Consider the following 14,940-nt stretch of genomic DNA (forward strand, 5'->3'; position numbering starts at 1 on the left):
GGAGCTATTGTTGTTCACCTGTGAGTGTATGTGTGAGTGTGTGTGTTCATGTGTGGTGTGTGTCAGCACTGTACGTTGGGGTTCTGTGGTCCTTACCTGTCCCTCTCGCTGTCCTGTCTTGTGGTGTGTGTGTGTGTGTGATGTGTGTGTGTGTGTGTGTGAGGGGGGGGTCCACAGGAGATTTGATGGCTATGGTTGGACCATGCGTCATGGCATGTGCATGCGAGGCTCCCACACTTTGGTGAGACATGCGGAGCTCCCTAACCCCTCTGATTTTGTATTATGTGTGTTATTTAACTCTCCGCATGTGTTTTCTTCTTTCTTTCTGTTTTTTTATCCTACTGTAGGGGACAGTCAAAGGGAAGAAAAACATTGGAGCAGGCAATTTGTGACTCAACACACAACACCAAACTGGAGAGGCAAAAAGGAAAATTGTGCGCTTTGGGGGCCACTCATTGGAAGAGGATTAGAATGGTGCTAACCCCAGGTTAAAGACTTGGCGTTGATAAATGCAGTAGCACTACCCTAAACGAGGAGAATCAGCATAGCTACAGTGAGAAGGTACTGAGACTATGTAGCCAAACTATCTGCATTTTCTTCTCTTTATTTTTTATTTTATTTTCTTTAACTACCTCTCCTCCGGTCTTTGTTTGCTATCTGTCTCAAATAGTAGACATGTTTATTTGGTTTAATTTGAATTGATTGATTTTCCTTGAGCTTCGGCTGTATTATTATTCCGGGGAATTGATTTGATTGATTTCATTTGGACAGCACCTTTGCTGGGTGTTGCCGAAATAGGAGATGGGAAACCCTCTTGCTCTGCTGTTTGGTCTGGCAACATAAAGATTCATCCAGGAGCATTCAAACACAACACTCTTTTTGTCATGGCACACAGGAATGTCCACTCCTCTAGTTGCATGTTGTTAGTTGCTCTTAGTCTGTTGTGTATTGTTATGTAGCGGCATCTTAGTAACGTTACAGTAGGGTAACGACACCTACCTCTCACAGACACAGGCACCAGTCCCTCACTGGAATGATCCCTCCTCTCCCAACGCACAACGGCCCAGTCAAGTCATTATCTTCCCTAGATCTCCACTCAGTCCAATACCAAAACTAAACCAAGCACTTATAACTTATAACAGGGACGATTAGAATTACACAACGTTTTAATTTTTTCCCTTCTACTGTCATGTTTGTTGTGATTTCATCTTTTTCGTCTTGGCCTTAATCATCCTCTGTGCTGTTCTTTTTGGGAGTTTTCATCCATAAATCCTGTATTTGTTTTTTTCCATAATGAATTGTGTTAACTGTTCATTGTGAAGGTGTAGTGCTGTGTTTAGCAGAGCAGGGCAGAGAGGTGGAGTGCAGCCCTTCAGCTAAGGCCTCCCTCACAGACCATCAGAACAAATCTACACTCATCCCAACTCAACTGGATTTGATGCCAATGTGGCTGAGGAATTGAGATGTTTAGATCCTACCTCCCTTTATGGTGCAGTGGTTAAAGGCACTGCATTGCAGTGCTAGTGTGCCACTAGAGATCCTTGCCCTAATCCAGACTTGTTGTAGCCGGCTGCCACCGGAGACCCATGGGGCGGCGTGACAATTCGTCAGGGTAGGGAGGTAGGGGAGGGAATGGCCAGCAGGGATGTGGTAGCTCTGTTGGTAGAGCATGGTGTTTGGTAATGCCAGGGTTGTGGGTTCGATTCCCACAGGGGGCCAGTATGAAAAATCAAAAAATAATGTATGCACTAACTGTAAGTCGCTCTGGATAAGAGCGTCTGCAAAAATGTAAAAATTCAGTGCAGATTTTCTCTGATGTTTTGTGTGGAACTTCTGCTTTGCTCTGTGGTGACTAAGGGGATGGTTTGCCTGTTTTAATTCTGTATGGGGTGCTGAATGCACTTTGTAACTCTACCCCTGTTCGGGGTGAGGATCACACAAGCCCTGCCATTGGATGTGCAAAATTTTTCATTTTAATTGAATAACACTTTAATACATTTAGCATAACATAACATAACTAAGAAAATGTGTATTGAATATTTTTAGTGAAAATAGTACCAAAAATCAGATTGAAGTACTTCCATGAAATATCTTTATGGACATAGCTAGTCAAAATGTGGGCTGTGTTATTGTGAATATAGTTTTATTTTGCCTTTGATATAACATTTGCCTTCAACTACAGTACGTATAACTGTGATGCAGCAGATACAATTATTTTGTCGATTTTGATGAATTATGTATTTTATTATCTAATTGTGACAATCCGGCTAATCCCAAAAGAAAAGACAGGTTCTATAATCTGAAATAGAAAGGATAGAGACAGAGCTATAATCACCAGATTAGATAACTAACCAGAGCTTGTATGATCGTTCATTAAATCAAATTATTAATTGAACTCATCCTCACATGATACCCACTTTTCAGGTAGTAGTTTTTTTAAAGTGTTGAAGTGATTGAAGTGAATCTGTGTGGATGAGCTGAAACACAAGGTGTGTTGTTGCTGTGTGTGCTCCATAGCATTCGCACATGGCAGCCCTCCAGATGGGGACCGCCTATTGTGGGCGGATTCTGCTCAACAAGCGGATGGAAGGATGGAAGTGTACCGAGACTCAGGAGCACTGCTGGGGCTGAAGGTGAGTCCGTCTGTCCGGCCCATCAGGATTGACCCGTCTGTCTGACTCCTCTGTCTGGACTTCTGTCTATCTATTGGGACCAGTCTGACCTGATGGTCAGAGGCTGTTTATTATTACAGTTGTCCATCACTATTTAAAGGTTGCTTCCCAAATGGAATAGGTTGGCGTTTGGGCCTCACTAAAGAGTATACCCAGCGGACATAATTTGGCAAATTATGTCTTATTGACATCATTTTCTGGTTGTAAACTGGTTTTGTGGTTGAGAAAAAAGACGTTGCTATAAAGAACTTAACAAAACGTCCTTATGCAACATCCAGTACAACCTGATCATGACATCATAATGGAGTCATTACCAGCAGTTTTTCCCGTTGGGTATTCATGCTCAAAAGGCCCATACTGAAGATGATCTAAACATTTTTGAATGATATTTCTGAATGGTATATGATGAGTGGACACTACACCTTTGTATCAGAACAAAATAATAACGATCAAATTCTTCACCACAATAAGCATTGTAAAAACTATGTTGTGGCTATTTTTTATCTGTGTATACATTTTGAAGTGATATGTGTGGCTTAATTACATCATTGTATTATTCATGATTTAATATTCATTAGGCGGCTAATTATTTTCCTGATTAATACTAATGAGCTGTGTCTTGATATCAAATACTTTATGTTCATGCTCAGAACTCTAAATGGCACTCCTTTCCCTATACAGTGTATTCCTAATTTTTACAGAGCCCTGGTCAAAAATAGTGCACTATATGGGGAATAGGGCATTTGGGATATATACATGCTACATTGAACAATGAACGATATCTGCTGGGCACAAACACATCTCTCCAATTTTTCTCTGCATCCTAAACTGTAACCTATTCCTATATAGTGCGCTACTTTTAACCAGGGACCTGGTCAAAAGTAGTGCACCAAATAGGAATAGGTGCGATTTGGGATGCTGTTCTCTAAACTGTACTGGGATGCTGTGAGAGCGTATATACACTATGGTTATAGAAAGATTTCAAATGCTCAGTCAGAGACAATCAGTCTGTAAGTAGGTGGCCAAACATATGTCTAATATTTACAGTATATAACGATTAGACTGTTAGATTCTGATGAAAAGTAGCTTGGCTTCCCTTACTCTCCCTACGCGCTCAATTGAACGATCTGCTGGGCCTGAGCAGCGTGGCTGGTGGAAGAAAGCTGAGCACACACAGCTAGCCAAAGCACAATGAGAGCTAGTACAGTGAGGGCCGGCCAGAGAAAAGTGAGAGTGGCAAGATCCGCAAATCATTACTGATTGAATGGAGCTTCCTGAATTGGTATGTTTGTGTGTCTGGTCAGTGCCTCTTGTGCTGTACGGTACGCTATGTGTTTTTCCGCCCAGCAGCAAGCAGTGACTAAATAGTCTGTTTGTCTCTCTCTCTCTCTCTCTCTCTCTTGTCCTTTCCTCTTCTCCCACTCTCCCGCCGGCGTTACATAAAGCCATTTCATTTAGGAGACTTCCCTAAGCTCCTCTTTGTATGTTGGCATTCAACTGTCATTAAGAGGGGATTTTATTTGTCTGATGCCTGTGGAGGGAGAGTGGTTAGGGGGCTTACAGAGTAGAGCAGAGCTGGGCCAACTGGCCTGCTATAGGGCCCTCCCAGGCCTCAAGTGTTCCAGCACAATGGGAGAGAGCACCAGACAGAGAGAGCAAATTGTGACAGAGAGAGCACCAGACAAGAGAGCACCAGACAGAGAGAGCTGCCTCCCAGGGCTCCAACACACAACACAAACACACAGGGACATTCAACATTATGGAAAGAGATGTAATTTCTTTCACTAAACATGTAGCTACTTTCTATTCTCATTTAAGAAATAGCACCTACGGGCAGAATGACGCTTATGTGGCTACATATGCAATTAGAATTAGCTCTAGATCTGCAGGTTGCAACCAGGTAATAAACAGTTCGTGAAACAAAGTGATCAGTGCATCCATATTCCTTCCCCTGCCAGACCGCTTACACTATATTGAGGATTATGTTATTGTGTGATAATATTCATATACCAACACTACATGTTGATGTGTGTACTCTCTACAGGTGGTGGGTGGAAAGATGACAGAATCTGGTAGACTTTGTGCTTTTATCAACTAAAGTGAGGAAAGGAAGTCTAGCGACACTGTTGGACACCAGACCAGGTACCTACTGACCTCATTTTATACTCTAACTACGCCCCTTACTTCATGTTTAGAACTACACTTATAGATACAATAATTTTTTCAAGCACGCTGAAGATTGTCAATACATTTCTCATGTAAGCACTGTAGATTTAATAAACAACTTCAGTGATTCAAGAATCATTTTGATTACTTGCAGCTGGTGTTGAACTGGGTCAGAACCTTGTTTTAACTTCTGATACCCTTTGACCTTCATTTAATAGCACTATTAATTACAATAATATCATTTGGTTTTTTAATTACAACATGTAAGGAACTGACAGATGTTATTTGTTACATAAGGGTGGCGAACGAGGCCTGTTCAATGATTTATAATATTACCTTAGCAGGAAGAATACAATGATGTATGTTTGTTTATGTGTGCCGTGTTTAATATATATTATATTATATTTTTTTCCAGTAATGTGGGCCTGCTCATGTTTATAACTACACCTGTCATGTTTTTAACTACAATTATAACTATGTTCCCATGTTCAGGAGCTGCACCGTACAGTGACGCCTTGGTGTGTGGATGACTGACTGCATCTCTTGTTTTACAGGCGACCAGGTGCTGGAGTGGAACGAGGTTTGCGCAAGGAGCCACATTTAAAGAAGTTTACAATATGTTTAGAATCAAAGCCAGAACCCCAGGTGGAACTGGTGTCCCAAGGCCCATAGGGTAAGACTCACAACAACAACCACACGTATTACTACTGAACTAATAAAAACTGGAGTGTATTCTCATTCATGCTAATTTGTAGAAATATGTGTCTTGCGATGTGTTTGCAGAGGAGAGAGAGGATGTGAGAAATGGAAAAAGGGAGCTGGAGTGTATTTGAATTTAATTTGTTTTGGACCAGCTTGTTTATTTAACATCTCTGCCTCCCAACCATCCTCCTCCTAATATCCCTCCCCTCCATCAGTCCTCCAGTGTGATGGCAGTAGAGGCTCATATGGGGACTAGCAGTGCGGCACAGTGAAATGAACAGTGGCTGCCGCCCTCAATCTCACTACCCACTTCCCTCTCCTCCACAAACAGCGGGATGCCAATCGTTTTGGAAAGTAGAGATGCCCAGAGAAATCAGAAACTCCCTTTGCTTTGTCAGTGTTATATTTGACCTGCTTTGTGTTGCTGAGGGAGGGAGCTGCTGTACGGTAAACAAGACTAATGCTCTGCTTAGAACTATTCAAATACAGTGCATTCAGTAACAACAAAGATCCCTCCCCCCTCCTCATCCCCTCTCTCTCTCTCTCTCTCTCTCTCTCCCCCCCCCCCCTCTCTTTCTTCTCTCTCTCTCCTTTCAGAGATATTCCTCGAATACCAGACAGCACACATGCACAACTGGAATCAAGTAAGTCTGGCTAGGCCTATCTTTCATTATCCCCTCTCCTTCTGAAGATGTTAGCCAAAAACCACATAATCTTCATAGACAGACAGTGTTTCAGATTTAATCAACCTGACCTCCCCACTGTCTGTCCTGTCTCAGGTTGAGTTCCTTTGAGTCTCAGAAGATGGATCGCCCCTCCATCTCTGTCACGCCTCCCATGAGTCCCGGATGCTGCACCCACAGTACGTAGGACAGCTCTCAGTGAGTACCCTACTAGCAATACCATACACCCTGGCTCTGTCTGGGCCTACATTACCTGCAGGGAAAGGATCATACAGTGAAGCTTCACACAGAGGGTTTGAGGAACAAAGGCTTTCTTTCTCTTCTGCAGTATTCTAGAGAGGGAAGCTGGAGCTCTGAGAGTAGCTGGAGCTCTGAGAGGTGGAGCGTTGTATGGAGATCTGAGAGTAGCTGGAGCTCTGAGAGTAGCTGGAGCTGTGGGAGTAGCTGGAGCTCTGAGAGTAGCTGGAGCTGGTGAGTAGTGAGATCTGGAGAGTAGCTGGAGCTCTGAGAGTAGCTGGAGCTTTGGGGAGTAGCTGGAGCTGGCATGCTGAGCTCTGGAGAGTAGCTGGAGCTCTGAGAGTAGCTGGAGGCTGTGGGAGTAGCTGGAGCTCTGAGGAGTAGCTGGAGCTCTGGAGAGTAGCTGAGCTCTGGAGAGTAGCTGGAGCTGTGGGAGTAGCTGGAGCTCTGGAGAGTAGCCGGAGTTCTGAGAGTAGCTGGAGCTTGGAGAGTAGCTGGAGATCTGGAGAGTAGTGATTCTGTAGCGTAGCTGAGCTCTGGAGAGTAGCTGAGCTTTGAGAGTAGCTGGAGCTCTGAGAGTCTGGTTCAGTTAGACCCATCCCAACCTAACATAGGACCATACATCATGTTAGCCTGAACCATGTTGCTTATTATCTGATGCCTAATATACTCGTGGGGGAGGTGAGTAAAGGTTTGTCAGTTGAGATAAACATGGGAGGAATGAAATTCTGAAACTCAGGAGGCCAGACGGAAATAGACTAGTGCTAACCTCCAACACCTCGAAGTTGTTAACACTCAGGATATTTCATTTTTGGAGAAAGCTATAAAGATAGTTGTGAAATTGCCACAGCTTTTCAATCTCTTCCCTTATGAAAACACATCCATATTATATGTTATTACATAATAATTAAATATATCAAGCTATCAAAAATATACTAGTTATATCAGTAAAATATATCAGTCTATCAAGAAAGTCATATAGTGTATTTGTTATCAGAAGACATGAGAATGTTTGATAGTTGACTGTGTGTTTGCAAACACTGTAAGCCTTATACTGTAATGTTGCTCTCTAGTAAAACTGCTCCTAGAGCCAGAGAAGGAAGGAAGAAGAAGGCAGAGAAGGAAGCTTTTGATGTCAGTGTTCTTTCTGCTTGTTGTTGCTTGGTTTGGTGAGGAGGGGGAGATCTAATCTGTGCTGCTGCTAGCGTCGCCGCCTGGCTCCTTCCCTCTCCGTCTGTATGTAACAGGAGCATGGCAGAGCAGAGGAGAGCTGGGTGAGAAGGGAGCGCAGAGAGGTGGCATACACACACAGGCCCTCAAGTGCATTCATAGGCCTACACCCAGAGGCCCAGCTGACAGTTATGACGCAAATAGAACTCCAGTCAGTTTCTAATCAGGCTGCATGCTCTGATCTCTGCAACTCAACCTGTAGCATAGAAGATCAGAAGTTCTCTTCATTTCATCAATGAGCTGACCTTGAAACCAAAACAGATATTTGAATCAAAGTGTATAGTAGTTATATGTAATTAATATAGTAATTAATATACTGTAGTTATACTGTAATTAATATACTGTAGTTGATATACTGTAGTATATTACCTTGCTGGATCAAGTGCCAGCTGAATAATACATTGGATGCATTATAAATTGTATTGTGTTTATTATTATTATTTATATTCATATTCATATTATTCTCAAAACTGTGTTGAGGGAACAATTGGAATTGAATATGTCATCGTACACAAATGTTAAATGAAGAAAGGAAGGAAAGTTACAGTCAGAGAGCAAGGAAGGGAATGCTTAGTTAGAAGTATCAATCATTTTCTGTGAAAAACGGGAGCGGAGCAGGGATACAGTGTGGAGGTAAGGAACCCACAGATAAGGCCTAAGACAATACAAATACATTAGTGAATAAATGAGATGCAGATTGATGCTAATGAACAGGGGAAAAACACAGCTAGATTTGACTCTCCATCCCCCTCCTCAAAATGTGTTTGTAAGAATGTGGTACATAGGGATCAGTGAGTGTGTGTTTGTTGGTTGTTTTATGGTTTTTTGGTTTTATTGATTTTTCTTTTGTTGTTGCTTAATTTTGAGCACCAGAGCCAAAGCCTTAGTAGAAGAACAGCGCTGTCCTAAATCAGGTAAACACCTGTCTGACTCACAGACTCAAGGTTTCGCCCGCCGTTTTCTTGCCTTTTTGGTTTCTTCCATCTTGGAAAATGCATACCAGGAAATGGAGATCTTTCCCTTTGCAGTGGTATATATATATTATTATATTATTATTATTATTATTATTATTATTGATACCATATAACATGATCATACCGTTGCTACAGGAGCTCTGACCTTGCATGACTAACTAATCTAAAGGAAATATTTCGGAGAGACACTCTTCCGTTGCCAGATCCTGTAGCCTACGCTCAACAGCAACAACAAGCTCAAACACATTGCTCAACATGTTAGCTGACATGGGACTTGACCTAGTCAGCTGCAACAGTGCTCCACATTGGCAATTAAAGGAGGGTGTTCTCAAATGGTTTAGAAAAACTATTACATTTTGTGGGACAAATAAATGAGCTTATTTGTTCTGTGGAACATGAAACCAGACTGGACCCTCATCCTCATTGGCTTGAACTCTCAGGTCCGAATAGGTTGCTGGTAACAACAGCGGTCAACAACTGGTAATCATGAACACAACGTTTGCCAAATATATGTTGGACAATTTTTGAATGGGTAAATGTATATTGCCCGTGTAGCTCAGTTGTAGGCATGATGTATTTGCAACGCTCAGGGTTGTGGGTCTGATTCCCACGGGGGCCAGTATGAAAAAATGTATGCAATCACTAACTGTAAGTCGCCCTGGATAAGAGCGTCTCTACAATGATTAAAATGTAAATATTGCAGTTAAAAGTGGGCTAAGATAACTGTCCCTTATTTTAAAGCAGATTTAAAGTAATATTTTACCATTTGAATTCACTTGAACTAAACATGGCAAGGAGTCTCTATGTTCAGGACCTTTTGAGGAGTTGTATTATTTGCTAGCTTGTGAGAGTTGGAGTGTGATATGATGTTATTTGGGAGATCATATTTGTATATAGGTCCCATCATGTTCAGCACAAGCATCAGCTTAGCTTTAGAACAAAATATATATACTGTAAGTACTGTATAGGAGTTTTGGTATGATATGCATTGTTGGTTTCCTGCTTAAAGGTAGGTGATGTATAGCCAACACTCACACTATCTGTCAGATAAGAGGGTGAGAATGGAAGTCTATAAATAGGTGTGTAGTGTACCCTTGGCTCAGCTCCTGGAGGTCGATCTATTAGCCTTCTGTAGAAGTAGTGTTATGCTCAACTTAACCAGGCCATGCAATAATGTCAATGTAAATGATGAGCCAAATCGTACAGGAAATATAAGCAGGTAATGGCTACATCAGGGGTATCATTTCAATTTCAACTTTTCATGTGAATCTGTTGCATAAGAGTTATAATCATTCATATGGGGGGTATTGTAGTATGGTCAGAGTTTAAATGTTGAGGAAGTTTCCTAGTGGGTTTGACCTGAAGGCCCCTACTGCCTATGTTGTTTGACAATATCAGACTTCCTGACTGATCTTGTATGTATTAAATGATTGCTGTTGCTTTGTGTTGCTGCATGTATAAAGAGATAACTGTGGTAGTAATGCAATGATTTAAGACTCCCTCCTGCCATTATCTACATAAGCAAGTATGGGCAAGTGTGGTTTAGAAGGCTTGATTTTCCTCTAGTATTTCATTTATTTTCTTTAAAACAAATACTTTGCTAATTTTTAAAACAAATATTACATGGATTTTTTTTTGTTCATATTTTTTAGCTTCTAAGTGTTCTCTGTTATGTCCATACTTCGCTCTGACAAGTGTGAAAGGGACATGCCACCTAAGACAGCATGATTGATTTATATGTATATTTTAGCTATACACTGAGTATCTGACACTGCATTGCAGGGCTCTACAGGGCGACCATTTTGATTGCACATACGCCAAAATATTTGCTCTGCGTTTGGAATTGTAATTTAGGAGCACTAGTAATACTTTACAAAAATGAAGTGATTCTAGGTTTAATACCTCAAATATTTGTAATTGTGCTCCTAAATATCTTTGTGTGCGCCAACATTTTTCAACTTACGTGCACATGTGCTGTAGTAAGGAGAGGCTGCATGTGTGTATGTTTCAAATACAATTTCACAACCAAAAGCAGATTAAAGCATGTTAGTAATTTCATGTTGTAATGGTTAGATACAAGAGCCAGGATATGTAGATATTAATATAGATATACATACACATAATCCTTTCCACACAAAAACACACCTAGAAAATGCATAGAGCAGCCGAGAAGATATAGGTATGCTAAGATAGAGTATCATATCTGGTTTCTAGACACTATTAAGCTAATTTAAGCTCTCATTGTTCAACCGTTGCTACTCCTTCTTGATATGATATATATCTCCCTTATTTCATATCTCAACAAACAAGAATGCTTTTAGTACTCCCCCATACTCCCACCCCGCCAAGCATGTGACCTGCTAATGCCTAATAGGTAAACTAGGGGGCAACCCTCCAGGAGAGAGCTGGGGGTGCAGGCATTACTCCAGCCCTGCTCTAATATAACACAACTCAGTGATTCTACTAACCAGCTGCTCACCATGCAGGACCTTGATTAGCTGAATCAGGTGTGTCTGCTAGTTAGTATAGAGCAGTGGTGCTAAACCCTGCACACCCAGTAAAGCCTCCAAGTGGGAGGGTAATGAGGTCACTCCTGATATAGAGCCCCCTCCCCACTGGCAGCCCAGGTGACCATGGGGTGACCCTGTTCTGTCCATCCATAGGCCTAAACCCATGGATGTAAGGGCACCAGCTAATAGTCACCATCCTGGGATGGGTGACCTGCCTTCTAGGAAGATATTGCCTTAGAATCCCTACACAAACTCCACTTCCTCCCTGACAGAAGGTAAGAGTAGAGACAGTAACTACTGGATGATCTAGCTAGCAGCATTTCACTCTACTCCATCCACAGCCATTGGTTAGTGGCTAGACCTATCCTCAATATCCTAAAGTTGTTATTGCTGATTGATACAGATATGGGCTCCCGATAATAGGAATTTATGGTAAGAATGTTGGCTTTATTTAATATATTATATGTAATTGAATTTGGGGAATGCTGCATTGTATTTAAAACTGCTACATCACAAAAAGATCATCACATGTTTTAATTTCTTACATTTACCGACACTCTATGGGTGCTCAGAGAACCCCTTCAGACACATGGAAGTAATAATAGAAAGTTGAACAGGGTCTAACATCACTCACTTCCTCACCAGCTCATTCCATTGTGCGGTGCTTTGCTGTGCCGTGGGTTGACCTGTTCAGTATTCGTTTCTACCATGGTTGTAAATAAAAACAGTTTGAATTATTGTTTCAGCATAAAAAGCAAGAGGAGAACAAAAACGGTAGAAATCTTAGAGCCCAAATGGAACCAGACCAGTATTCCTCCTGTGCACCGGAGCTCCGTGGGTTTACGTTGGAGATCACGCTGTGGGACCAGGCCAGGGCCGGGAGGAGGAAAGCGAGTTCTGGGAGAGGTAAGCCCATCCATCTCTTTTTTTTCAGTAAATATTGTTTTATGTGGATATGATGGTAGGAAGGTAGAGAAAAAGACAAGTATGGTATAGAGGGAGACAGAGATAAGGGGCTGAGGCGATATTCATAACAGGAGTCGGCAACGCTACCACTTAAACCAGTACCAGACTCATCCATCTCTGATATAATACCAAACATACCCATCCAGTCAGATCAATAGTAATCTGATAGTTAACTAATCCAACCAATAGGGTCGAGGTGTTGATAAAACCTACATTCTATAAGTAGGATGATAGCTACTGAGGTTGATGTATGACCCATCATACCTACTGTAACATCAGCACATACACACTCTCTGTCCTCACTGCCAATATTGAGAATTTGTAACTTTTCTAAAATACTCAATTTCCAGAAACTCGCTTTGGAATATTTGAAGACCAGGGAGGAAATAAGCAGGAAATCGTATGTTAATAATAATAATAATATGCCATTTAGCAGACGCTTTTATCCAAAGCACCTACAGTCATGTAAAGCACATTTTTTGTGTGCGTGGTCCCGGGGATCGAACCCACTACCTGGTGTTACAAGCGCCGTGCTCTACCAGCTGAGCTACAGAGGACCACATGTTCAATCAGGATTTTTTGAAAACCTCATAAAAAAATGGTTTATGTGGGCCAGGCGTGTGGAGGTCTTGATCTGGACAGTTAAGTAGTGGGTTGAGGTGACTGTGAGTGTTGTGTGTGTGCATGCGGGTGTGTGTGTGGTGTGTGGGGTTTAGATCTGATAGAGCTGAGCCTGCTGGAGGCCGATGAGCCTCACCAGGCAAAGACCCAACACGTGTCCTCCATGGCCCCTACCCATGGCCGCCAACTCCCAGCGCAGACAGCTCCACGGAGAGAGCCCACGCTGAGGCTACCCATACAGACTCCTCCGCCCTAATAACCATAACCTGGGGTACTAGTTTCTATACTAGAACTACAGGAAAGCTCCTGTCTGTTCAAGACCCCAAACCTCAGGATAGGAATTACATACATGAGTGGCGAACCAAACTGGCCCATTTCGTAAGACATGCACTGTGAAAAGTGACAGAAAGTCAGATAATTTTGAAAAGCCAATATGGTGGCAGGCAGGTGCCCTGTTACCAACTGTCTTTGCCTGCCTGCCAAAGCCTTATGATTTAACAGTGCATTGAACACTGCTAGGTATGTTGGACATGGTAAGATATCTGTTTGTGATCCTTTCACGACCTGCCAACCTGATACTTACAGAAAAAAGGCCCGTATTCGTACAATTCAGGTAACGGCCCCGCATGTTGTTCCATGCTGCTTTCGCCACTGAGCCTCTCTTCCACTCAGTGTTGCTTGGCTCATAAGAAGACTGCGCCTCTCCTCTGCTTCAGTCTATTGCACTGTTCTCTACCTCCAAAGTTTTCATGCCACTCCTCCATTAGCTATCTCACAATTCCCCTCGATCCTCAAGCGATGCTCCTCCTCCGCTCCACCCTGCACCTTAGACAAGATGGCCGCCGCATGGTCAGCCTCAGACCCAGCAGGTTTCTGTTTTCCAGTCCAGATCCTGGTGATTTAGCTATATCAAAAGAGCTCTGTCCACCCCTCTGTTTATCATTTGAATATGTTGACCACTTGTTTTCCCAGTGCAAGCATCATCTCATCTCCCCTACTCGATGCCAAATTTTCCCTTTGAAAAATATTATGATAATTATCTGGTTTTTGTTCTTCTTCTCCTTGGCTTGTGTCTGTGTCTCTGTTGTCTGTTGGGTGTGAACTTGTATTTGCACTTGACTTGGATATACTTTAATGTATGTAACCGCACATGTATTTCCAATGTTAAGGCTTGAGATTATTGATATGATAGCTGAGTTTTACCAATTTTAGGCGCCCAGAGGGAGGTGAAAGAGTGACGCTCTAAAACAGGAGCATTAAAACAGTTTCTGCCCATCTGAGATGTGAGGGGGAGAGAGGAGAGTGTGGGAGAGAGAGAGAGAGAGAGAGAGAGAGAGAGAGAGAGAGAGAGAGAGAGAGAGGGAGAGGAGAGAGAGAGAGAGAGAGAGAAAAAGAGAGAGAGAGAGAGAGAGAGAGAGAGAGAGAGAGAGAGAGAGACAGAGAAAAAGAGAGGGAGAGAGGAGGAGAGAGCGGTGCCAGAATGTGGCCTTTGTCATTTCTGTGAAAGCCTAAGTGTCAGCGCTGATTTGGGTTGATGAACAGTGAAGAAGTCAGAAAAGCAGCCAAGTTTAGAGTGAGTGTGGGACGACTTGGGTGAGGGCGAGGAGGGAGGGAGATGTTCTGAAGGACAATAAATTGCAGAATACTCTCAGACTCTGATCTTCAGATGTAGTAAAGCACCACCGTGAAAAACATGGAAGGCTATAGTAGATGGAGAGGACCACACAACATTGTTTACATCACATCCAACATCATGTCTCACACTATCTATATGTTACAGTTGTTTTTGAATTTATTATATAAAATATAGCTAAATAGGCAGTCTCTACGTTGGTGGGTAAAACCAGAAGAGGCAGACTTATATTTTGGAGAGATTGTAGGTTTGGGCCCTGGTTGTAAAGTGTGGTAGTATTGGTAGAAGAACGTGACTTTGATGATACAATATAATACTGTTAAATAGTACGTAAAAATAAATAGTGTTTATTTCTGTGTCTGCGGCTTTCCCTGACTAAAATCCAGGACTGGCTATCATTCAGACCAACCGACATCACTGGTGACAGCTAGCACAGAGCCATGGTCTGACCAGGGAAGAGGACAGATCCTCTGCAGAACTAACCTCTATATCCTTCTCTTCTCTTCTTTCTTCATCTCTCCTCCAGGATCTCAGAGAATCAGCGAC

This window comes from Coregonus clupeaformis, unplaced genomic scaffold (assembly GCF_020615455.1).
Source record: "Coregonus clupeaformis isolate EN_2021a unplaced genomic scaffold, ASM2061545v1 scaf1474, whole genome shotgun sequence".
Lineage (NCBI taxonomy): Eukaryota > Metazoa > Chordata > Actinopteri > Salmoniformes > Salmonidae > Coregonus > Coregonus clupeaformis.